Source organism: Elephas maximus, chromosome 13, assembly GCF_024166365.1.
Source record: "Elephas maximus indicus isolate mEleMax1 chromosome 13, mEleMax1 primary haplotype, whole genome shotgun sequence".
Classification (NCBI taxonomy): domain Eukaryota; kingdom Metazoa; phylum Chordata; class Mammalia; order Proboscidea; family Elephantidae; genus Elephas; species Elephas maximus.
The window spans coordinates 42,286,161-42,311,317 of record NC_064831.1 but is presented as its reverse complement, the minus strand read 5'-3'; the positions used below and the strand labels follow the sequence as shown (position 1 = coordinate 42,311,317).

The 25,157-nt window shown below is 38.5% G+C and overlaps 1 protein-coding gene across 14 annotated transcripts in view; it reads right to left on the bottom strand.

Moving 5' to 3' along the window:
* Positions 1-25,157, bottom strand: part of INPP4B (inositol polyphosphate-4-phosphatase type II B) — a 976,853-nt gene that overhangs the window by 673,509 nt on the left and 278,187 nt on the right. For 2 of the 14 annotated variants that reach the window (XM_049905346.1, XM_049905348.1), the window contains exon 1: positions 5,192-6,071. The exons of the other annotated variants lie outside the window; for them this stretch is intronic. The gene's annotated coding sequence lies outside the window, so the exon portion shown is untranslated. Of the gene's footprint in view, positions 1-5,191; positions 6,072-25,157 lie in introns of those variants that run through there. 14 annotated transcript variants of the gene reach the window in all.

Genomic DNA, 25,157 nt, shown 5'->3' with positions numbered 1-25,157 from the left:
TCATCCATAAATTCTGATTCAGTAATTCTGTAATGGAGCCCGGACATTGGGCTAGAGTTTTTTTTTTTTTTTTTTAATTTTGCATTTTTAATACAGAACCCAGGAAGGTCAGATGCAGGTAGTTCATGGACCATGCTTTGAAAAACATCACTACAGGCAACGGGAGGTGTCCTGAAGGGGTTTAAAGAGAGAGTGACTCAGGAAGATTGGCCTTTATATTATTTTTAGGATGTATTTAAGACTGATTTTTCTGGCTAGGCAACATCAAGGCAGTGAAAGAGAAGGGAATGAGAGAACCTGAACTACGCCAACGATGGTGAGGGTGAGGACTGATGTGTGAAATATTTAGAAGGTTAAATTGCCAGGGATTTTTATTAGTTGGAGGTTGGAGGGGGAAGGGAAGTGTCAAGAATGGCAGCCAGATGAAATCATACTTGAGATATCTAGAAAATGTACATAAAGCCCTGGTTTGGAAGTTAGATATATAGATTCAGGAGTCATCAGCACAGAGGTGGTAAATCAAACATTGGGAGTTGGAGAGAGTCCCAGGGAGAGTATATCGAGTGAGAAGAGACAGGGCCAAGAACAGAGTCCAGAGAGTCGTCAACACTTAAAGAATATGTAGGAGACAAGAGCAGCCAAGACGCCTGGGAAGAAATTACCATAGAGTTGAAAGAAAGACATAGAGATGGTTACAATAAAGCTCATAAACCCGCACAGTGCTGAGCAAACTGCAATGTATGGTCATCCTACTTAAAGATTAAGATGTGTCCACTGAAAGTCCACATAATCGTTTCCAGCTATGTTTCACTAGACTGTTGGGGGCAGAAACGTAAACAGAGTACATTAAAGAGTTACCAGGAAGTAAAAATGTAAAAGCAGAATTTGTAGGCAATTCCTTTAAGAAAATTCAAGGTATGCAGAAAAGTATAAATACATACATATTTAACTACTTATAAACTTGGTGAACAACCTGTCAGAGTCTCTCTGTCCATATACAATTCTAAATAAATAGACTCTGGTTTAAATGGTATGTAATCATATTATGTATATAATAATATGTTGTCACTTTCACTTAACAATATTGTCATCCTGCATGTTAATAATCTATATTAGGGCTGGCAAGTATTTTCTGCAAAGAGCTATGTAGTCAATATGTTTTGTGAGCCATACAGTTTCTGATACAACTACTCAACTCTGCTTCTGCACTGTACCTTGGAAGTAGCCATAGGCAATATCAGTGACTGGGTATGGATGGATTTGACCAGTGGGCTATAATTTTCTGAACCATTATCTACACAATAATTGTTAATGACTGCATATTGCTTATGGGTATACAATAAATTATTTAACTAGTTTTATTTCAAGGAATGTATCCCAAGGAGATTTTTTTTTATCCCAAGGAGATTTTTAAATGGTTGAAAATGCACATAAAAATATGCTTAATTCAGCCTTATGTGGGAAAATAGAAAAATAGAATGTCAGCAAAAGTAGATTAATTAGATAGGTTTTTTTTTGGTATGCATAATGATTTCTTTTGAAATTCTGAATGGTAGAGTTAGAACACCATCTACATTTTCTTTTTTTTCCTCAATAATCTTGTCCCAAACTTACATTATACTTTGTCCAACTGCAGAGATCCAAAAAATAATTTATGAAATCGTTAAAATTTATCATCAAAAGCAATTTTAATGTGTATGATCATGCTATTTTGACATGTCCGTGTCAGAAGAATAAAAATTTATAGGATTATAATACAATATACAGTATTACTTACGGACTAATATGGAACTTTTTCAGATTTCTCCAGTTGTCGCATTAATGTCCGTTTGGGTCCAAAACCAGTTCAAAATCACACTGTGCCTTTAGTTGTCGTGTCTCCTTAAAAAGTCTCCTTTATTTGGAACAGTCTTTTTTGTTTTTTTATGACCTTGACAATTTTCAAGAATACTGGCCAGGTAAGCCTACCTAATGCCCAGATTCTAGTTTCTAAATGTCATTTTCCAGTTGAAAAAAAAAAAGCCACAGCTCCTTGTAGAAACAGCTGATGCCAGCAATGGCGCAGGGGATATGTACGATGAGCCTGGAATCTTGGTGCCAGAAAATAAGGAAACAAAAAAGAACAAGCACGCCCCCAAAAAGATACAAGAGCCAACTTGAAATGGGCTCCCAGTAGCCAAATCTGGGAGAATTGAACAACACAGTAAACAAAAATTGCAATAAATTATAGCCCATGGAATAAAGTAAAAATTCACGTACCTATGAATGAATAAATGGAAAAATAGATACAAAAAGCTTTTTCTTATTGTCAAAGTCCAACTAGTATCTATAGATTAAAGAAGGTTTAAGATAGAAAAAGGGCCAGCTGGCAAACATTGTGGTAATAATTGTTTCAGGCAAGACACACACACACTCAACTGCAGTCGGCAAACCTGACAGAAGCACCTTAACCAAGTGATCAGAGTTAACATTTTCAGGAACGGTATAAATCTACATCAAGCGCCTTTAGCTATGATGTCCTGAGAAGGTTACAACCTCGCTTTTGTTGTTACCTTGCAAAAAAATGCAAAACCTGAATTTAAGTACGAGGGAGTGTCAGAGAAAATGTAACTTTCCATCTAGATGGAAGAAGCCCGAGGAAGGCCTGGAAGGCAGGTGATGGGCTGCAGGAGACAGCCTCTGGTACCCTCCTGTGTGCTAGATGCACTTTTGGTTTGGCCTTCCTTCAGTTCACAAAACAGGTCTGTGTTAAGACTTTTAAGAAGAAAAATTGCGTGATGAGAGCTGTGCCTCGAGAAGGTTAAACTGGCAGGAGAGGATAAGATACAAAATGAAAGGGGAGGAAATGAAAGCTATGGAAGCCATAGACTCCTGCTCAGAGTCTATTACATTATGTCAGACTCAAAGTCATAATAATCTCAGCTAGGGTAATGGCCACAGAAATAGAGAGAAGGAGACCAAGAAAAGTAGTAACGTAAAGAAGAATCGAAATGATTTTTCACTCGTTAAATGTGAAGGTGATTAAACAGTGAAAGGGGGCCATTCCTATTGACTAGACTGAGCACCTGAGTGTCTAGGGAGAAGGTGGGCCAATAGGAAAGGCAAGTGAGTTCTGTTTAGGACAGATATTTTAGGTGTTAACAGGACATCCTGAAGAGAACGCCTAGCAGGCAGTGGGAAAAGTCAGACTGCAGTCTGGGAAAGAGGTGTAACACTAGGAATTACAGCATTTTAGATGAAGAAACTAAGTTTGAAGACAATATGTAACTTGTCTCGTGTTCAAAGCCATTAAGGGGCAGAACCCACCTCTTCTAAGCACCCCTGAGTGGTGGTTAAACAACCTACCACTAACCAAAAGGTTTGTGGTTTGCATCCATCCACAGGTGCCTCAAAAGAAAGGTCGGCGGCTATCTATTTTTTAAAAATCAGCCATTGAAAACTCTATGGAGAGCAATTCTACTCTGATCCACATGGGGTCGTCATGAGTTGGAATGGACTCAAGAACTGTTTTTTTGTTAGTTTGTTGGCTTGTTTTTCTTCTACGTTCCAAAGCTTTCTGTGAATCACACAAAATTCTGTGTATATTGAGACTCTCCAAAAGGTTAAAAAGCCCAGCAAACATATTCAACTATCAAGTTATGAGTCCACAAGCAATCAGACTTATCTTCGAAATTATAAGAAACCCATTTAGAAAAAAAAAATACATGAAGTTCTGTTTTCATCTGTGAACTCAACGCATTCAGAGCCTCCTAGGGCTTTCGATAGTCACCTGGTTAATCGAACCTGATAGACCTCAGAGATCATCCACTCAAATGTCATAATTTTATAGATCAAGTATGTGAGCCTGCACATTCATATATTTATATCTAGATTAGATGGGAAAGACACAGCTGCAAGTAATTTAATTTTCACTAGGTTTCTCAGCCTATTTTAAAAGCAGTCAGGAGCTTGAGTTTTAGGTTTCAATTCCCTATATAAGTGGAAAAAAAGTGTTACAAACTAACTACATTGAAGAAGAATATTATCTTTTTAATAAACTTGAATCCAGGTCCAACAACATATCCAAGGCCAGCTCTGAGGGTGGGCAGAAGACCCATAGCTCAACCCATTGGGTTCCAGGGTATAATTTTGCCTTGACAGGAAATGAGGGCTGAGTAGAAGCTGCTGATAACTAACTACAATTGATCAGTCTTCCAGTGGTTCCCTTTTGGGTGTGAAGTGAAGTGTTCACAAGCCCAGGATGTCCCCCTTCAAACCTCCATTAAAGAGAGATGCTGAGGTTAAAAGACAGAGTGGCTCATTTTCTCTGCAAAAGAGTACAATGAAAGACAAAAATCTCTTTCATTTCACCTAATACATTAAAAGGTTGAATGAATATATGCTGAAATAAGTTTATTCCCATCAAATATTATCTCTTCTATTTCTGAGACCTCTAAGAATAGCAAAATAAAAATATACTTAGTGAAGAAAGCACTAGTGGTGCAGTGGTTAGAGCACTCAATACTAACCGCAAAGGTAAAAAAAAAAAAAAAAACTAGTGCCAGTAGGTGGTGCGAAAACACCAGCAGCTCCGTGGGAGAAAGATGTGACAATCCTCTTCCGTAAAAGCTTACAGCCTTGGAAACCCTATTGGGGTCGTTATGAGTCGAAATCAACTGGATGGCAGTGGGTTTTTGTTTTTTTTTAAACATTAAAAGGCATATCCCTTACATAAACACCGCACTTGCCTTACATTATCATAGTCAAAGTAATGACATTCTTAAACCCTTCTCTAAGGGCAGGTCATTACCAACTCTAAGGAAGGTTTTCCCTTATTGCTGTTTATTCATTTATGCTCTTAGAAGGGAATAAAAGAATATTTCTAATTCAGGTACTCTCCAGTCAGGCACTATCTTCTTGCAATTAAAACACAAATTCACTTCAGATACTGCTTGTCTAAGACAAGCAGGTTTTAAAAAAATATGCGCTCAGTGAGATTTGGCAGTCACAGTTGAATGCCGAGTTTCCACTAAAGGATTACAGATCTGAGGCTGAGATGAGAGACTCCAAGCGCAGGACAGAACCTTTCTTCTCTGCCTCCTTTCCCACTGATTTTGGTTCTGATTAATCTTTTCCCTTTTCTTTTCTTTTTTTTCTACTTACTGTTAGGGAAAATTATAAATTATAGGGAGAAAGAGCCGTCTGATCTTACCAAGAAAAGTTCCTTTGCTCACATTGTTTCTTTCATTTTCAAGTTGGCTCCCAGCTCCAGCCTTACTTCATGCCATCAGAGGAAGCAACAGGAGTGTGCCCTGAAATCTGAAGCTTTCTCAAGTCTGGTGATTCACCAAGGTCCAAAGTCTTCCCCAGACCTACCTGAATGCTTGAGTTGAATCATCTAGAAATTGGCTTGCTTACAAGAAATGTCTTTCCGTTTTCCCTCATATATAAATGGGACATGTAGTAATCAGTTACCTTCCAGATGACTCTGACTCATGGTGACCCCATGTGTGTCAGAGTGAAACTCTGCTCCAGGGTTTTCAATGGCTGGCTTTTTGGAAGTGTATCACCAGGCCTTTCTCTGAGGCGCCTCCTGGTGAACTCAAACTGCCAACTTTTCAGTTAGCAGCCAAGTGTGTTAACCGTTTACACCAGTGCTAGAAATGTTTAAGCAGTAACTAAATGAAAAAAAACAAAACGATTTGGACTTTGTTCTTTGTTGCTATTATCACCATTTCTTTTTTCACTCCACTTAAGATCATGTCAATTTCTAAGTTTTCCTAAGAAGTTAATGAAAACTGAGCTCTTGATGTATTTTTCCAATTGTCAAATGAGAAATCTGGCAATTCTCAAAAAAACACTTGTCTTTTTTCCATAACTGATATATTAAAAGCAGGAGGAATGCATTCGTAATCCTGTTCAATAAGCATAGATATACTTAACAGCTACTAAAGATGACATTATTTGATAGGACTTACCTCAGTATACAATTTAGCACTACTTGGGAATGGAGGCAAAATTGCTTCTCAGTTGGAAAAAAATATCAAGTAGTTATTTTTGAACTTCTCAGTAGGTGATAATCTGGTAGTTCAGAGAAACATTTTATAGGCATATGGAACAAATTAGTACGGTAGTTGCAAAATGATTATTAATGCTTGTAAGTCAGAAGTCTTGACCTTTTCAAATGTAACTGTTTTGCTGAGACTAAACCCACCACTGCTGTCGAGTTGATTCCAACTCATAGCGACCCTACAGGACAGAGTAGAACTGCCCCGTAGAGTTTCCAAGGAGTGCCTGGCGCCCTTGACCTGCTGACCTCTTGGTTGGCAGCTGTAGCACTTAACCACTATGCCACCAGGGTTTCCTTGCTGAGACTAGAGCTTATCAATAAACTTATATGTTGTATATTTACCTAAAAATTTAGAGATGAAGGAGATATCAAATTAAGGCATTATTTTAATGTATCACCTAAGTCCAATCTGTATATGGGTATGAATAAAAAATAATTTTTTTGCATTGTGTGGGATTATAGGCGTGTACACACCTTGTGTCTCTCTGTCTTACGAATTTTAGATGGCCATTGGATGGCAAGAAGGAAAGGGAAAACTATACAGTCTCCTTTTATTTATCTCAGTTTTGACCTCATATTTGGAAAAGGTGAAGGATAATTCTGGCCGGTGTTTGTTCAATTGTATAGCCTTCTGGAACCGACAATATCAATTTCATAGCAATGTCATAACCATTTATTCCCATCACAGCAGGACCGCTTTCCTGATAAAAACATAATTGGAAAAAGAAGTCCTCTTTATGTGGCACTGTAAACCATCTGCCATACTCAGGTTTTACAAAATGTAGCATACTCAAAAAGAGAAATAGAAGTCTCTGGGACAATATCAGCATCTAAGAACTATAAAAAGATCTCTCTGATTAACAGGGAAAGAGACGCACACGAAAAGAGTAAATCAAGATGCAAATACCACTGCAAGTAAAAATGGATTTTAATTGTTTAGTACATTTCCCTCTGTCTGCTTAAATATATTCCCAGCCCATCAATAAATGGTTTACTTACTTTTGTTTATTAAGGACCTCATAGTGCTATGTGACAAATCTGTTCTAAGTGCTTTATAAATATTAATTCACTTGTTTTGCATAACAAACAAGCCTAAGAGGTAAGTCCTGTTGCCGTATCTATTCTACAGATAGGAGAAACTGGAAGAGCCAGGATTGAAAGTCAGGCAGTCTGTAACAGGGTTTATACCCTTAAGCACGACTCTGGGCTTGTTATTGATTCCTTTGTCTGCTAAGTATTCATAAAAAATTCTCTAAAATATAGGTAACTCTAAAAGCTGAGATTTACATTCCAAAAAGATTAATTTCAATGTCAAAGTTATCACTAACATCTAAACTCACATTCTGGTATTCTGTAGTGCATTCAATACGTAGTTTCTTTCCTGAAAGTTGTCATATGAAACATAAGTCCACAGGAAAAGATGAAAGGGGTTTTCACCCCGTCACTGATAAAGAATACAGTGATTAACCAAAAACGTAACCTGTTGCTGTCGAGTCGATTCAGACTCGTAGCGACCCTGTAGGACAGAGTAAAACTGCCTCATAGAGTTTCCAAGGACTGCCTGGTGGATTCAAACGGCTGACCTTTTGCTCAGCAGCTGTAGCTCTTAACCACTACACCACCAGGGTCCACTAAAAATGCACATATGTTTAATAAATGCCACCTCTCATATATCAATTTTCTATACAGAAAGTATATAGGTAGTAAAATAAAATCAGCATCTTTCCCTTCCCGCCCCCCAAAATGTAATTTATTGTTTTGGGTCAGTAGCTAGGTACAAGAGCCAATAAGACTCCTCCTCCCCCCCCCCAAAAAAAAATGGCAAGAAAAGTCAGGGAATAAAGGAATCTAAGGAAAAAAAAAAAAAAGCTTGTGCTTCCCGATAGAGAATTGCAATATGTACTAACGAAATCACCTCATTTCTCAGTGTCCTTGAAAGGATGGAAAGAAACCAATATTGTTTCTTAACGTGTTTTGTTTCACACTAAATAATGAACTGATTTTCAATGACATTAGTAATATGTTCTCTATGGTTAAACAATCACCGTCCAGGAGACCCAGACTTCTTTTTCTTTTTTTTCTTCTCTCCCTGAACACTCATTTGAAAATTCACTCAGACCTCTTATTGCACTTATTCCTACATCCGCTGAAAGTTTTCGATACATTATGAAAATTAACATTTTACTGCATCTTTTTTCATTAAGAGATAATAAAGCTAACATTTCTAAAAGAGTTGTAATTTTGGCAGGAGAGATAAAATATAAACTAAGAGTTCAGTAAAAAAAAAAAAAATTAGCTAATTAGAGTTATCCTAAAATTGACTGTAAGCTATGTAAAGGCAGGATCTGAGTTTATTCTGAACTCGACAGGGAATCTAACCCTCAGACGATGTTCTATGATGAAGCCATTTTAGAATCTATTAAAAAGAAGAGAAATGCTTTAGCAATTTTTAAGGAATCTAAGTCATTCCAACATTTCTGCATATGCCTAATTGCTTTTACAAACCACAAACTCTTAATCATAGATTTCACCACCTGTAGCATGCCTGTTGGTCCTCAGTGCGAAAGTTTGCACTCAGCTACAAACTTAAAAGTTGGCAGTTTGAACCCATGCAGCAGTGCCTTGGAAGAAAGTGCCAGTGATCTAATTCCAAACAGTTTGTTGTTGTCAGTTACCATCGAGTCAATTCCGACTCATAGCGACCCCATGCATGCAGAGCAGAACCACTCCGTAGGGTTTTCAAGGCTGTAACCTTTTGGAATCACATCTCTAGGCTCATCTTCTAAGGCGCCCCTGGGTAAGCTCCAATCACCAACCTTTCAGCTAGTAGTCAAGCCCTTAACCATACACAATACAGCCAAGAAAACTCTATGCCTGCTAAACCTAGTTGTTAATGAATTTTACTTCTTTCACTTCAGGTCTACTTTCTCTTTTGCTAGATCTTCTTTCCCTTTCCTCCCTCTGCCACCTAAGGAAGGCAACTTCATCCAACCTATAACTACCCAAAGTCCCTCATCTGACCATTGCTCTTATTCTCAAGTTTCAGTGAATAACCACCCTCCCATTTTTCTACCTAGCTCCCATTAAAAATTTTTTCACTAGCCCACCCTGTCTACCCAAAGAGTTCCAGGAGTCTTCACTCAGTCCTTTGCTGTTCCCCAAAAATGGAAGAGAGGCAGAGTAGGGCAGGAGAAGGCATGGTGTCACTCACGTCTCAGGAGGTACCTCAAACAAGCCTGGTCACTCTCCGTTGAATCGACTTGACAGCAACAGGTTTGGTTTTGGGAAGCTTACATTATGAATTCGGAAAAGCTTCCAATCCACCTGTTGCCCATCTTCCTCATATTTGCCCTTCTCTTCCTCCCTCTGACTTTTCATTCTGACTCCACATCTTGATTCCTCACCCACCTAGTTATCCTGGGCAATACCTGGTTTGGTTATGTAAAAGAAATCTGCTAACAATGATTTACACATATGATTAACATTTGTGTTTAAAGTAGGCCAATAATGGTTATATATAAACATGAATGCCTAAGGATCTTCATTGTTTTATTTAATGACAGTACTCTATTCTTATCTTGTGTGCTCACTCAGTCTTTATAAATACTTGCACCGGTTGCATAATTATTTCTTTAAAATTTAAAAAAAAAAAAAAAAGGAAATATTGTTCTTTACTTTTCAAGAGATTGAAAACATTGATCTGACAGGAGGAAAGGTAAGTTTTATTAACAACCATACAATCAAATAAAATGACATTTTAAAAGTTTTGGCAAAGGGATGGCAAAAAGTTAACTCAAATCCAAAACCAAATTGAACCTGTGGCACAGAGGCGATCCTGACTCATCAAGACCATACAGGACAGAGTAGAACTGCCCCATAGGATTTCCAAGGCTGCAATCTTTTTGGAAGCAGACTACCACACCTTGCTAACCACTGATGCTTCAGTTAGCAGCCAAGCACTTAACCACTGCACCACTAGGGCTCAAATCAGATTATTGCAAAAGTAATGAGAGAACCAGTTCATTAAAGAAAACGTAGACCTCCATTTTAGCCAAATAGTATTTTTAAAGACTATGTGGATCAATAATGCCTAATACCTGGAGAGAACTCAGTAAATATTTGCTAAGTGAATGAATGAATAGATGGCTGAATTGATTTTCTGCTTTCTACCAGGACTACTAAAATAAGTTTGAGACTATTTAGTTATTTTACACATTCTTCAGTTATGTACTTCTGCTTCATAATCAGTCAATGCTAACCATCAGTTCTCTTGGGCTGTCAGTAGTAGATTCCATTAATTTTATCTTGTCTTTCCAAAGCACATCCTGTCTTTGAAGATTGCCTGTCATACTGCCCTGTTGTTGAAATCAATTAGGTCTAAAAATATCTGTATCACTGGCACAAAGAACTATAAAATTCTGCCCAACAGCTGGAATTATAAGAAAATGATACTGCCTCAAGTCTCCTGAGTGGGGATGGGCATTGGCATGTATTTGCCTCCAGGGAAGGCCTGAGAGCAAGGTGTGCCTGCAGAGATAAGCCATTGGCTCTCCACATTCCTTATGGTACCTCCAGTATTGAGCTGGTGTAGTGATGGGCTGGTCTACCTGGTAGAGATACTGAGGAATTGGTGGAAAGTTGGAAAGACATCAAAACACAACATTGCTTCTCACAACCACAACACTGTATCCTGGCAAAACACAAATCAGTGAGAAATTTGCATGTGATTACTATTTATCAAGAAAGACCCTGATCCTCTGCTTGTAGGATTAGAATAGCTACAGAGAAGTGAACAAGGATTTAGTGATTTGAGATTTTTAGGAGTACGGGATTTTTCATCTGTGCAAGAATGGTCCAGCTCCTTCTCTTATTAACTCTCTGACCTTTAGATTAAATTCTTACAATGCTTGTAAGTCTCTTTTCTCTGTTGGAAAATGGGAGAAAATAGCCTCCCTGTATTGGTGAGGATCCGTGCACGTGCACGTGGTTGGGACTCAGTAAATATTCAGTGAATGGGTGACGAGCATTAAACAGATATTCAATAAATGTAAGCTAAGATAGCAGGGTAGGCAGATTGGGTTGGGTGGGTTACACAAGATGTGGATTTCTCCTCCCACAACTGTCTTACACCTAATGCAATCTAAACTCCTGCAAAAGGAAGGGAAGTAGAAATACCAAGCCTAGTGCCAAGCTCCTTGTCATGGAAAGGAAGGTCAGGACAGCCACAAAATCATTCTTCTGTCAGTTGGTTCTTTCACCCCTTTTATAGTTCTCTGCATCCCCTTGTTTCCCACAGTGAAGAAGTACACATATATTCCAGTGACTGCAAGTGAGAAGAAGAGCCTGCAGAATGGCCACTCAAGCACATACATGGAAACTTGAAGAATAACTAGTTGGTTCTATAAAATGTAAAGTGGTATAAGCCAACCCACAGAGAGCCCTCAGGTGAATGGGGGATTCAAAAATGGCTTCTTGGGTGTTTCTGGCCTGCCCTTTTGAGTGGCTTTGAGGGAGGCCTTGGCTCTCAGGACATGATATAGGGACATGATCTTTGTCGGCAAATACCATTCCCTTGTTTCTTCTTTCTCGAATCTGCTCACTGTTTATCACACATTTCCTTTGTCCTTTTAACAATCCCTTTGCTCTCTTCCATGGCCAAGACCCCAGATCGATTTATGGCTTGTCTCTGGCATGCACGGGCAGCAGTTCTCTGTTCCTGAAGATATTATAGCAAGAAGTGGAGAATTTTGTTCTTGAGGTAGACCAGCATGGTTTTCTGGCCTGAGGCTGGAAATTTTAAAGTCAAGTATATACCTCACACTGAGATTTATTTACAGCAGAATATTTCTAAACCTTACTATGCTAAAAAGAATACATATCCCCTTTACAATCACAAGTCACATTTTTTTAAAAAACCTTCTATTACTTTTGGCTTGGGCCATATTTATCTGGTGAAAAGAATGTATCTGTGTGGCGGAGGAATTTAGGGCAGGATTATAGATTCCCTAGGCAAAGTCACAAATTACCAAGTTTAGTTTGAACATGAACACAGATCCTGGAATCCTGGTCCTCTTATTGGACCACTGACACCTGTTTTCTTGACTTTAATCTCTTCCTCATCAAAACCACCTTGAATTTCACTGCTAAATTACATTCCCCAATTTTCTCGTGTCCCTCTACTTAAACACCTTTGTTGCTACCCGTGTACCCATTCAACTGCATAGAATTCTGTAATTTACAAAATGCTTTTATAAACATTATTTTACTCAATTATCTGTGTGTGTGTGTGTGTGTGTATGTATGGTAAAAATATATATAACACAGCATTTGCCAGTTCAACATAGTTGGTTATCTTAAACAAGTTGATAGGGGAAATGATATCATCCCCATTTTGCAGGGGAATAGTGAGCTTCAGAGAAATTAGGAGACAATTCTGAGGTCCCACAAGTAAAAAGTGTCATAGCTAAAATTATAACCCAAACCATTTAACTCTAGGACTGGTGCTTTTCATCAGTGCCAAGTGCCTTAGTCTGACATTTAAGATTCTGCAAAATCTGGACTCATTCATTTCCAACATTACCTCCAGCAGTCTACAACTAACTTTACTACGTAAGTAGAGCTAGTCCTCACACTGTCTCCCAACCTCATGTGGAAGACCGGTTCCCTCCCTTATTCTCTGTATTCCCTAACCTGAAATATCTGCTAGTCTTCTACCAAGCCTTCCCATGTTGCCACAGCCCAGCATGGTCTCTCCTCCTTCACATTCCTGTGCAGTTACTTTCTATCCCTAATGCGGGCATTAAGTCACTGTGCAATATTGAATGCCTTCTCTACAGTCAAGTTCAGCCTTATCTTGGCTGGAGAAAATTAGTTCAAGCTTAGAGTGTGAGAAGTCTTCTTTGAGACAACATGTTCTCATGTCACCTTCCATTGTGCCGTCACTGGAGACAGAAAGTCACCAGTGTATCAGTAGGGTACTTTTCAAAATTGTGAGGATTCGACTCAAAAGTTGTCTTCTCAGTAAAGTCTCCCTTAACTCCTTTAGTAGGAATTTATCCAGCTGTCTCGTGTTCCCATAATACCAGTGCATGCTACTTATATAGCACTTACTACAGTACATTAGTACAGTACATTTATCAGCTGCTGCAGTCTGAAATTGACCAAACATGCAATCAGGATGCCTTGATAATTACTGGCGATTGTAATGCGAAAGTTGGAAACAAAGAAGGACTGGTAGTTGGAAAATATGGTCTTAGTGATAGAAACAATGCCAGAGATCAGATGATAGAATTTTGCAAGACCAACGACTTCTTCATTACAAATACCTTCTTTCACCAGCATAAACGGCGACTATACACATGGACCTCACCAGATGGAACACACCGAAATCAAATGGACTACATCTGTGGAAAGTGACAATGGAAAAGCTCAATATCGTCAGTAAAAGCAAGGCCAGGGGCCGACTGTGGACAGACCATCAATTGCTCATATGCAAGTTCAAGCTGAAACTGAAGAAAATCAGAGTAAGTCCACAAGTGCCAAAATATGACCTTGAGTATATCCCACCTGAATTTAGAGACAATCTCAAGAATAGGTTTGATTCATTGAACACTAGTGACCGAAGACCAGAAGAGTTGTGGAACAACATCAAGGACATCATCCATGAAGAAAGCAAGAGGTCAATGAAAAGACAGGAAAGAAAGAAAAGACCAAGATGGATGTCAGAGGAGACTCTGAAACTTGCCCATGAACGTTGAGCAGCTAAAGCACAAGGACAAAATGATGAAGTACAAGAACTGAACAGAAGATTTCAAAGGGCAGCTCGAGAAGACAAAGTAAGGTAGTATAATGACACATGCAAAGAGTTGGAGATAGAAAACCGAAAGGGAAGAACACACTCGGCATTTCTCAAGCTGAAAGAACTGAAGAAAAAAATTCAAGCCTCGAGGTGCAATAGTGAAGGATTCTGTGGGGAAAATATTAAATGACACAGGAAGAATCAAAAGAAGAGGGAAGGAATACACAGTCGTTATACCAAAAAGAATTAGTCGATGTTAAACCATTTCAAGAGGTAGGATAGGATCGAGAAATGATGGTACTGAAGGAAGAAGTCCAAGCTGCACTGAAGGCATTGGCAAAAAACAAGGCTCCAGGAATTAACACAGTATCAATTGAGATGTTTCAACAAACGGATGCAGCACTGGAGGTGCTCATTTATCTACGCCAAGAAAGATGGAAGACAGCTTCCTGGCCAACTGACTGGAAGAGATCCATATTTATGCCTACTCCCAAGAAAGGTGATCCAACCGAATAAGGAAATTATAGAACAATATCATTAATATCACACATAAGCAAAATTTTGCTAAAGATCATTCAAAAATGGCTGCAGTATTTCATAGACAGGGAACTGCCAGGAATTCAGACTGGTTTCAGAAGAGGACGTGGAACCAGGGATATCACTGCTGATGTCAGATGGATCCTGGCTAAAAGCAGAGAATATCAGATCAGGATGTTTACCTGTGTTTTATTGACTATTAAAAGGCATTCGACTTTGTGGATCATAACAAGTTATGGATAACATTGTGATAACATTGTAATGGGAATTCCCGAATGCTTAATTGTGCTCATGAGGAATCTTTACATAGATCAACAGGCAGTTGTTCGGACAGAGCAAGGGAATACTGATTGGTTTAAAGTCAGGAAAGGTGTGTGTCAGGGTTGTATCCTTTCACCATACCTATTCAATCTTTATGATGAGCAAATAATCCAAGAAACCGGACTATATGAAGAAGAATGGGGCATCAGGATTGGAGGAAGACTCACAAACAACCTGTGTTATGCAGATCACACAACCTTGCTTGCTGAAAGTGAAAAGGACTTGAAGCACTTACTAATGAAGATCAAAGGCCACAGCCTTCAGTATGGATTGAACCTCAACATAAAGAAAACAAAAATCTTCACAACTGGACTAGTGAGGAACATCATGATAAACAGAGAAAAGGTTGAAGTTGTCAAGGATTTCATTTTACTTGGATCTACAATCAACAGCCATGGAAGCAGCAGTCAAGAAATCAAATGACACATTTCATTGGTTAAATCTGCTGCAAAGGACCTCTTTGAAGTGTTAAAAAGCAAAGAGGTCACCTTGAAGACTAAGGTGCACCTGACCCAACCCATACTATTTTCAATCACATCATATGCATGTGAAAGCTGGACAATGAATAAGGAAGATGGAAAAAGAATTGACACCTTTGAATTGTGGTGTTGGCAAAGAGTATTGAATATACCATGGAGTGCCAAAAGAACTAAAAAATCTGTCTTGGAAGAAGTACAACCAGAATGCTACTTAGAAGCAAGGATGGTGAGACTGCATCTTACATGCTTTGGACATGTTGCTAGGAGGGATCATTCCCTGGAGCAGGGCATCAGGCTTGGCAAAGTACAGGGTCAGTGGAAAAGAGGAAGGCCCTCAATGAGGTGGATCAACACAGTGGCTGCAACAATGAGCTCAAGCATAACAACAGTTGTAAGGATGGTGCAGGACCAGGCTGTGTTTCGTTCTGTTGTGCATAGGGTCGCTATGAGTCGGAATTGACTCGACAACACCCAGTAACAACAACAACAACAGTACATTATTGATATTTTGGGTTTTATTTCTTTATATGGTGGTCTCCTACCTTCAGTTGCATAGCTCCCTGAATGTGAGGAAATTGACATTCATTGAGACCCACTATGGTATTGACTCTGATAAGCAGGTTTCATTAAATGCGTGTAATGTGACTAGATGCATCAATGAATGAATGGAAATACAAGTTCATTGGAAACCAGGGCACAGTTTTCCATAGATAATATTTCCATAGGACTTTTTTTAGAGTCCAGCTCTCCAACAAAAGCCCTGTTAATCCTTAATTTGGCTGAGGCAACTTTCAACTCTGAAGAGGGTCAAAAGAAGGGAAATTTACTGTGGAATGTGGTTTCCCTCAGGAAGCATTAACCCAGTGCCCTCATTAGCCATGTTATTTTGGCTCTCAGTCCATTCCACACATCCTATTTGATCCTTAGTGAGGCAAATCATAATGAGAGGCCAAATGCTAGAGGGGAGGGGAAAAATTAGAAAGAAAATGGCAGTATGGGAGAACAAGAAGTTTCCCTTGGACAGAAGCAAGAAAAAAAATCAAAACAAGAATTATGGAAACATTTTAATAAATTGCAGAGGATATTGGAGACCTACTCTAATTTTACCTGGAGACTCTCAGGAACAGAGTGGAGTGTGAGATGCCCAAGATTAATTAACTGAACTAAGGTTTTCTACCAACCATCTACTGTCTCTACCACACCTCATTCGTTTTCTTCCTAATATATTTTGATGCTGTATCATAAGTTTAAAAGTCCTATAGTAAAAAAATAAATAATCATATAAACATCTCTGAGCCTCTATTTCCTCATCAATAAGATGGAATCATATGAATAGCTAACTCACAGAGCCTTTGTCAGTATAAATGAGTGTAAAGTGCATAGGACAAGCATGACATATTGGAAACACTCAAAAAATGGTACTGCTATTAGCCGTTAACATCTGCCTCAAACCCATGCCTGCCTCAATGTAGATCTTCCTGGAAAACTAGTAGAAATATAACACCTTCCATGCCATGTCACAAAAATGAAGCTTACGATATCTACACTCTACCATTATACCCTTGACCCTGCGGTTACTATAAATCACAATGTATATCACTTACCTAGTTGCTGAAATAATTCAAAGTGCACACCACCACATACTGTCTGTGCCCAGATTACATTTAAGAGATTGAATCACTGCCTGTGCCTTTCACAGCTGTTACAATTGCACTAAGTTGGTGGGTGTTATCTCTAATGCTTTTTAACTAGCCTGGTTCTCATGTATGTGTGATCTCCAACAGACCACATGTAACAGAGCTACATTTCTGCTCAATAACCAGCTGAGGCTAATTCATTTATTGAACAAATATTTATTGAGCTTCTAATATACACCAAGCATTTGCCTGGTGCTAGGGATATAGCAATGAACAAAGCAGACAACAACCCACGATGTACTAGAACTACATTCTAGTGGAGGAATGAGCCAAAATTGTAAAGGGCAGAAATAAAAGTATTTATTCTTTGGAAATGCCGTCTACTAAGCCCAAAGTATGGAACACCTGGTAGCGTAGCGCTTAAGAGCTATGGCTGCTAACCAAAAGGTCGGCAGTTCAAATCCACCAGCAGCTCCTTGGAAACCCTAGGGGGCAGTTCTACTCTGTCCTACAGGGTTGCTATGAGTCAGAATCGCCTTGACAGAAATGGATTTTTTTTTTTTTTTTCGGTAAGCTCCAAGTATAAGCTACCCTTACTTTGAAATAAAGGAAATTTTATAAAACGTTACCTTTTACTTGACATTACGTAATCTGTCTGGTAAGACCTTGGGCATGGCTTTCTACCTTATGATCAATTGTTTTTCCTGATATGCCTTTTAACTTCCATATCTGCCCAAGAGATTCCAAATGAGAATAATACATCAAAAGATATAAAATGAGAAAATACTATTGACAAGGAGGGTAATATAGGTGAAGTCAAAATACCAATTTTTTTTAAAGGAACTGTTGCTGCTGTTGTTGCTAGATGCCATCAAGTTGGTTCTGACTCATAGTGACCCTATGTACAACAGAACAAACACTGCCCAGTCCTGTGACATCCTATAATCATTTCTGTAAAGAAACACCCAAAAGACATTTCTATAGCCCAATCATTTACCCAATCTCTACCAACCCCACTTCCTCTCTCTGTCCAGTGTCTCAACGTAAACCTTTTAAACCCAATGCAGTACCTACAGTTTGTAGTCACACTCAAGGGTTTTCCCTGCAACCCTCTTCCTCCTCACTCCACATGCACTACAATAGAAATTATCAAATCTAAATTAAGAATTTTTAAGGGCAAGGAACAATTCAAACATAAGAATATTTAACAGAGCTGAGTATTGGCAGAATGTGCTATATTTTCTGTGGTAAGGGTCACTCTATTTGTAAATATTTTAATTAAAAAGATATAAAGAAACTGGTGATTTGCAATCAGAGCAATAATGATGATGGTTGCACCGCATGGTTGATGTAACTGGTGTCATTGAATTGTAGGTATGAAAAATGTTGAATTGGCAAATGTTGTGTTATAAATATTTTTATAACAGTGTTTTAAAAAAGCAAATATTTATCAGGTACAAGGCTACGCTACACACATAAACACAATTCTAGAGATGAGTGCTGATGTTATGTCCATTTTAGAGATAAGAAAAACCAGCACTGAAGAATAACTAGCCCAACTTCCCATGACTGGTAAGTGACAAAGCTGGGGCTCACACCCAGACAGTCTGACTCCAAGCCCTAGTAACTATCCCACTGAGCTGACTTTCACATGCTAAAATGTTTGTCTCAACACAGTCAACATCTTAAACCATGACTCCATGATTTTTTTTCTGCTTTCTCTTCTTATTTTTTGTGTTTGTCCTAGTAGATGGAAAAACTCTTCTAGGACAGAAATTGTGTCATATAGTCTTACATTGTTCATAGAGCTTTGCATAGGGCAGGCTATTAAAAAAAAAAAAAGACTTACAATAAATCACTTAATGTCCTAAGACTGTTTTCTTCATGTGTAAAAGGGGCTTATAATTTCAGCTTTTCAATATCATAGATTTTTATAAGGATCAATGTGATGACAAATATGAAAGTGTTTTGCAAACCAAACCCGAAATATATTTTTAAAAGTGTTGTTGTCTATAAGTATCTTCATTACCTAGTGCTGCTGTAACAGAAATACCACAAATAGATGGATTAACAAAGAGAAATTTTTTCTCTCACAGTCTAGAGGCTAGAAGTCCAAATTCAGGGTGCCAGCTCCAGGGGAAGACTTTCTCTGCCTGTCAGCTCTGGGGGAAGGTCCTTGTCATCAATCTTCTCCATTGGAGGAGCTTCTCAGCGTAGGGACCCTGGATCCAAAGAATGTGCCATTCTCCTGGCTCTTTTTTCTTGGTGGTACAAGGTCCACCAGTCTCTGCTTACTTCTGTTTTTATATCTCAAAAGAGATTGACTTAAAATATAACCTAATTTTATAGATTGAATCCCGCCTCATTAACATAACTGCCACGAGTCCCAACTCATTAACTTCACAGAGGTAAGATTTACAACATATAAGAAAATCATGTCAGATGACAAAATAGTGAACAATCACACAATACTGAGAATCATGGACTAGCCAAGTTGACATGCCTTTTTGGGGGGACATAATTCAATCCGTAACAATAAGTTAATAGTACCTTTTACTTCTGCCTCAAATCCTCTACACAGAATTAAACTTTTCCTCCTTTGGTTTCCCCAGATGCAATATCTGAAACTTTCCTATAACATTTATCTCATTTGGTGTCAATCAGAGCCAGCTTGCAAGAGTTAAATGTTACACTTTCGTGAATTTTGTGAGCCAGCTCTAAAACGCAGCTGTTATTAAGAAAAAAAAAAAAGTGCATTACATAAACTTACAATGTAATAAATAGTGTCAAAACAAAAAAATATATTCAAAACTTATTATTTGTAATTATTTTACCAAATTGTAATATTATCTATAGCTTATTTGCATCTATTGCATCTCTGTGCTGGGCAAACTGTATAACAGGGCGTCTCTTCCCAACTCTGCATTCAGTGACCACACATTGGTAGCTAAAACTGGTCATGAAGGAAGTATTTCTGCTGCAGAAATCAGCAAACATTACAAATCAAGGTTTGATTTAGTATTCTGTTAATTATCTAGACTTAAGAAGGGATGGACAATATGTTGATCATGTGGATTAAACTTAAAAGTGTTCAATGCACAAAAACGGTTAAATCATAGTTAAATTGTAACCATAAATTGGCCATGGATAAAAAATATGCACAAAAATTAACAAAAGCATTCTGTGAGAATCAATAGCTCTATGGAGTTATAATAAAGAGTATTGTATATTAGCTTATTATTTATAAATTATGTGCTACCTTTCTATCTAAGATTTATAATAAATGTATATATAAAAGTGTGTGTTTATATATGCACGTGCGCATGATTTGGTTATTTTCAGGTGGTAGTTATTAGTTAACCTTTTATCAGCATTGCACTGCTTAGTCCATCAACATAGAGGAGAAAAGAAGGAACTGCGATTGAGTGTACTAAATGGTATGGCAAATGTTTGTCGTTTAGGGCAGAAAGAGGGCACTTAGATCAGCCTGAGAAAAGAGAGTGATCAGAGAAGACATCCCAGAGGAAGTACCACCTGAGCTAGTTTTGATGAGTGGATAGAAGCTAGCCAAGAGACTGTCTGGGAGCAACATGGGCTAAGACACAAATGAGATAAGAAAATACATGATACTGTGAAAATCTAAGAGTTGTTCAGAATATATATGAAGGGTAGTAAGAAATGTGTCCCTTCTCTTTTCTCTTCCTTCTTTGTGACCAGGGGCTACATCTTACTTATCTGGTAAGTCCCAGAATACCTGACACAGTGCCTTTTACAATAAAAGGATTCAATAAGTGCTCTAGAAATTGAATAGTACGTTTCAGTAACGCTTGATCAAGTAAATAATAAACCCAATAACAAAAATTCCATGTTAGATCTAGCTATTAGACTCTCTGTCATTCCATTTTCATTTCTTACTGAAAAAGAAAATATAAATAAATTGCATTTTCCTTAGCCCTGTGGATCCCTGGTGGCACTGTGTTTAAGTGTTATGGCTGCTAACCAAAAGGTTGACAGTTCGAATCCACCAACCGCCCCTTGGAAACCCTATGAGGCAGTTCTACTCTGTCCTATAGGGTTGCTATGAGTCAGAATTGACTCAAGGGCAATGGTTTGTGTTTATCTTAACTGGAAAGTTCTGCTAGATTTTGAGGGTTAAGTGGTGACTTTACAAAAGTGATCATTTGAATTACTTGCCTATCAACTAGCCAATCTCACTGAATTTAAACAACTATTTTAACTACCTCATTACAGGAATGCTTGGCTCATCAAATAGTCCTGCCTTTGGTCATTCTAGCTTAATTGGCCACATTATAGTCAAGTATATCCAACATAAAAATCCCCATAAAGACTTTCTTTTTTTTACACTCATTGAAACACTAAGGATGTAATAGGCATTTAGATTTAAAGAAACTGAAAATGTAAATATAAACAGAGAGCTATGATATTAAAAAGGCTCTTTCTGTACTTGAGTAGAGATAGGAGGCCAACTCAAAAGGTCAGTGTTAGTCTTAAAAAGAGGCCTCTCCATTTGACAAAGTCTAACACCCATTTATGATAAAAACTCTCACCAAAATAGGAATTGAAGGAAAATTCCTCAACATAATAAAGGGCATCTATACAAAGCCAACAGCCAACATCACTCTAAATGGAGAGAGCCTGAAAGCATTTCCCTTGAGAATGGGAACCAGACAAGGATGCCCTTTAACACCGCTCTTATTTAACATTGTGCTAGAGGTCCTAGCCAGAGCAATTAGGCTAGACAAAGAAATAAAAGGCATCCGGATTGGCAAGGAGGAAGTAAAATTATCTCTATTTGCAGATGACATGATCTTATACACAGAACACCCTCAGGAATCCTCCAGAAAACTACTGAAACTAATAGAAGAGTTTGGCAGAGTCTCAGGTTATAAGATAAACATACAAAAATCACTTGGATTCCTCTACATCAACAAAAAGAGCATCGAAGAGAAAATCACCAAATAATACCATTCACAGTAGCCCCCAAGAAGATAAAATACTTAGGAATAAATCTTACCAAAGATGTAAAAGACCTATACAAAGAAAACTACAAAGTACTACTACAAGAAACTAAAAAGGACCTACTTAAGTGGAAAAACATACCTTGCTCATGGATAGGAAGACTTAACATAGTAAAAATGTCTATTCTACCAAAAGCCATCTATACATACAATGGACTTCCGATCCAAATTCCAATGACATTTTTTAATGTAATGGAGAAACAAATCACCAACTTCATATGGAAGGGAAAGAAGCCCCAGATAAGCAAAGCATTACTGAAAAAGAAGAAGAAAGTGGGAGGCCTCACTCTACCTGATTTCAGAACCTATTATACAGCCACAGTAGTCAAAACAGCCTGGTACTGGTACAACAACAGGCACATAGACCAATGGAACAGAATTGAGAAACCAGATATAAATCCATCCACATATGAGCAGCTGATATTTGAAAAAGGCCCAGTGCCAGTTAATTGGGAAAAGACAGTCTTTTTAACAAATGGTGCTGGCATAACTGGATATCCATTTGCAAAAAAGTGAAACAGGACCCATACCTCACATCATGCACAAAAACTAACTCCAAGTGGATCAAAGACCTAAACATAAAGACTAAAACTATAAAGATCATGGAAGAAAAAATAGGGACAACCTTAGGAGCCCTAATACAAGGCATAAACAGAATACAAAACATTACCAAAAATGACGAAGAGAAACCAGATAACTGGAAGCTCCTAAAAATCAAACACCTATGCTCATCTAAAGACTTCACCAAAAGAGTAAAAAGACCACCTACAGATTGGGAAAGAATTTTCAGCTATGACATCCCTGACCAGCGCCTGATCTCTAAAATCTATATGATTCTGTCAAAACTCAACCACAAAAAGACAAACAACCCAATCAAGAAGTGGGCAAAGGATATGAACACGCACTTCACTAAAGAAGATATTCAGGCAGATTCATGAGAAAATGCTCTCGATCCTTAGCCATTAGAGAAATGCAAATTAAAACTACGATGAGATTCCATCTCACTCCAACAAGGCTGGCATTAATCCAAAAAAGACAAAATAATAAATGTTGGAGAGGCTGCAGAGAGATTGGAACTCTCATACACTGCTGGTGGGAATGTCAAATGGTACAACCACTTTGGAAATCTATCTGGCATTTTCTTAAAAAGTTAGAAATAGAACTACCATACAACCCAGAATTCCCACTCCTCAGAATATACCCTAGAGAAATAAGAGCCTTCACACAAACAGATGTATGCACACCCATGTTTATTGCAGCTCTGTTTACAATAGCAAAAAGCTGGAAGCAACCAAGGTGTCCATCAACGGATGAATGGTTAAATAAATTTTGGTATATTCACACAATGGAATACTACGCATTGATAAAGAACAGTGACGAATCTGTGAAACATTTCATAACATGGAGGAACCTGGAAGGCATTATGCTGAGCGAAATTAGTCAGAGGCAAAAGGACAAATATTGTATAATACCACTATTATAAGATCTTGAGAAATAGTATAAACTGAGAAGGACACATACTTTTGTGGTTACGAGGGGGGAGGGAGGGAGGGTGGGAGAGGGTTATTTACTGATTAGTTAGTAGATAAGAACTGCTTTAGGTGAAGGGAAGGACAATACTCAATACACGGAAGGTCAGCTCAACTGGACTGGACCAAAAGCAAAGAAGTTTCTGGGGTAAATTGAATACTTCAAAGGTCAGCAGAGCAAGGGCAGGGGTTTGGGGACTATGGCTTAAGGGGACTTCTAAGTCAATTGGCAAAATAATAGTATTATGAAAACATTCTGCATCCCACTTTGAAATGTGGTGTATGGGGTCTTAAATGCTAACAAGTGACCATCTAAGATGCATCAATTGGTCTCAACCCACCTGGATCAAAGGAGAATGAAGAAAACTAACGTCACACGATAACTATGAGCCTGAGACAGAAAGGGCCACATGAACTAGAGACTTACATCATCCTGAGACCAGAAGAACTAGATGGTGCCCGGCCACAACCGATGACTGCCCTGGCAGGGAGCACAACAGAGAACCCCTGAGGGAGCAGGAGATCAGTGGGATGCAGACCCCAAATTCTCATAAAAAGACCACACTTTATGATCCGACTGAAACTAGAGGAATCCCGGCAGTCATGGTCCCCAAACCTTCTGTTGGCCCAGGACAGGAACCATTCCTGAAGACACCTCATCAGACATGGAAGGGACTGGACAATGGGTTGGAGAGAGATGCTGACGAAGAGTGAGCTACTTGTATCGGGTGGACACTTGAGACTGTGTTGGCATCTCCTGTCTGTAGGGGAGATAGGAGGGTAGAGAGGGTTAGAAACTGGCAAAAGCGTCATGAAAGGAGAGACTGGAAGAAGGGAGCGGGCTGACTCATTAGGGGGAGAGTAAGTGGGAGTATGGAGCAAGGTGTATATAAGCTTATATGTGACAGACTGACTTGATTTGTAAACGTTCACTTAAAGCTCAGTAAAAATTATTAAAAAAAAAAAAAAGAGGTCTTTCAAAGTTGTTTTAAGCTGCTGTTGAGTCAACCTGACTTGTCGTGACCCCATGCACAACTGAACAAAACGTTGCCTGGTCCTGCGCCATTCCCACGATGAGTTGTGGACTCAGCTCTTGTAATCCATGGGCTTTTCATTGGCTGATTTTCAGAAGTAGATTGCCAAGGCATTTTTCCTAGTCCTCTTAGTCTGGAAGCTACACTGAAACCTGTTCAGTGTCATAGCGACACACAAGCCTCACTGACAGATGTGTGGTAGCTGCACATGAGGTGCATTAGCTGGGGCTCTCAAAGCAGTATTTGTGTTTCTGCATGAAACCATGTTTTGTAATTACACGAAAGATAGATCTACCTCTGAGGAGGAGACATAGCCACAAAGCTCATGAAACTGGTATAAACCAAAATGACGATCAGTTGATGTACAATGAGAATTATAGTGAACATATGAACCAAGAATAATAATGACTGCATGACTAACTCAATCTTTTCCAGGAAACAAACATACATGTAAGCCAAATAATATTCAGAATGCTTGTTAGTTAATTTGTAATAACATGTAGACTCCCCCCCAATGCCGTTGAGATGATTCAATCCTTAATATTGGTTTAACCAAAATTTTCTCTTTATAGAAAGACCTACTTGGGAAACCAGGTGTGTCAGTTATCTATCAATGTGTAACCATATCATCATAAATTAAGTGGCTTAAAAAAAAACACATGATTATTTTGTTAGTTTCTGTGAGGAATCTCAGCACAGTTTAGCTGGGTCCTCTATTCAGGATCTTGCAAGGC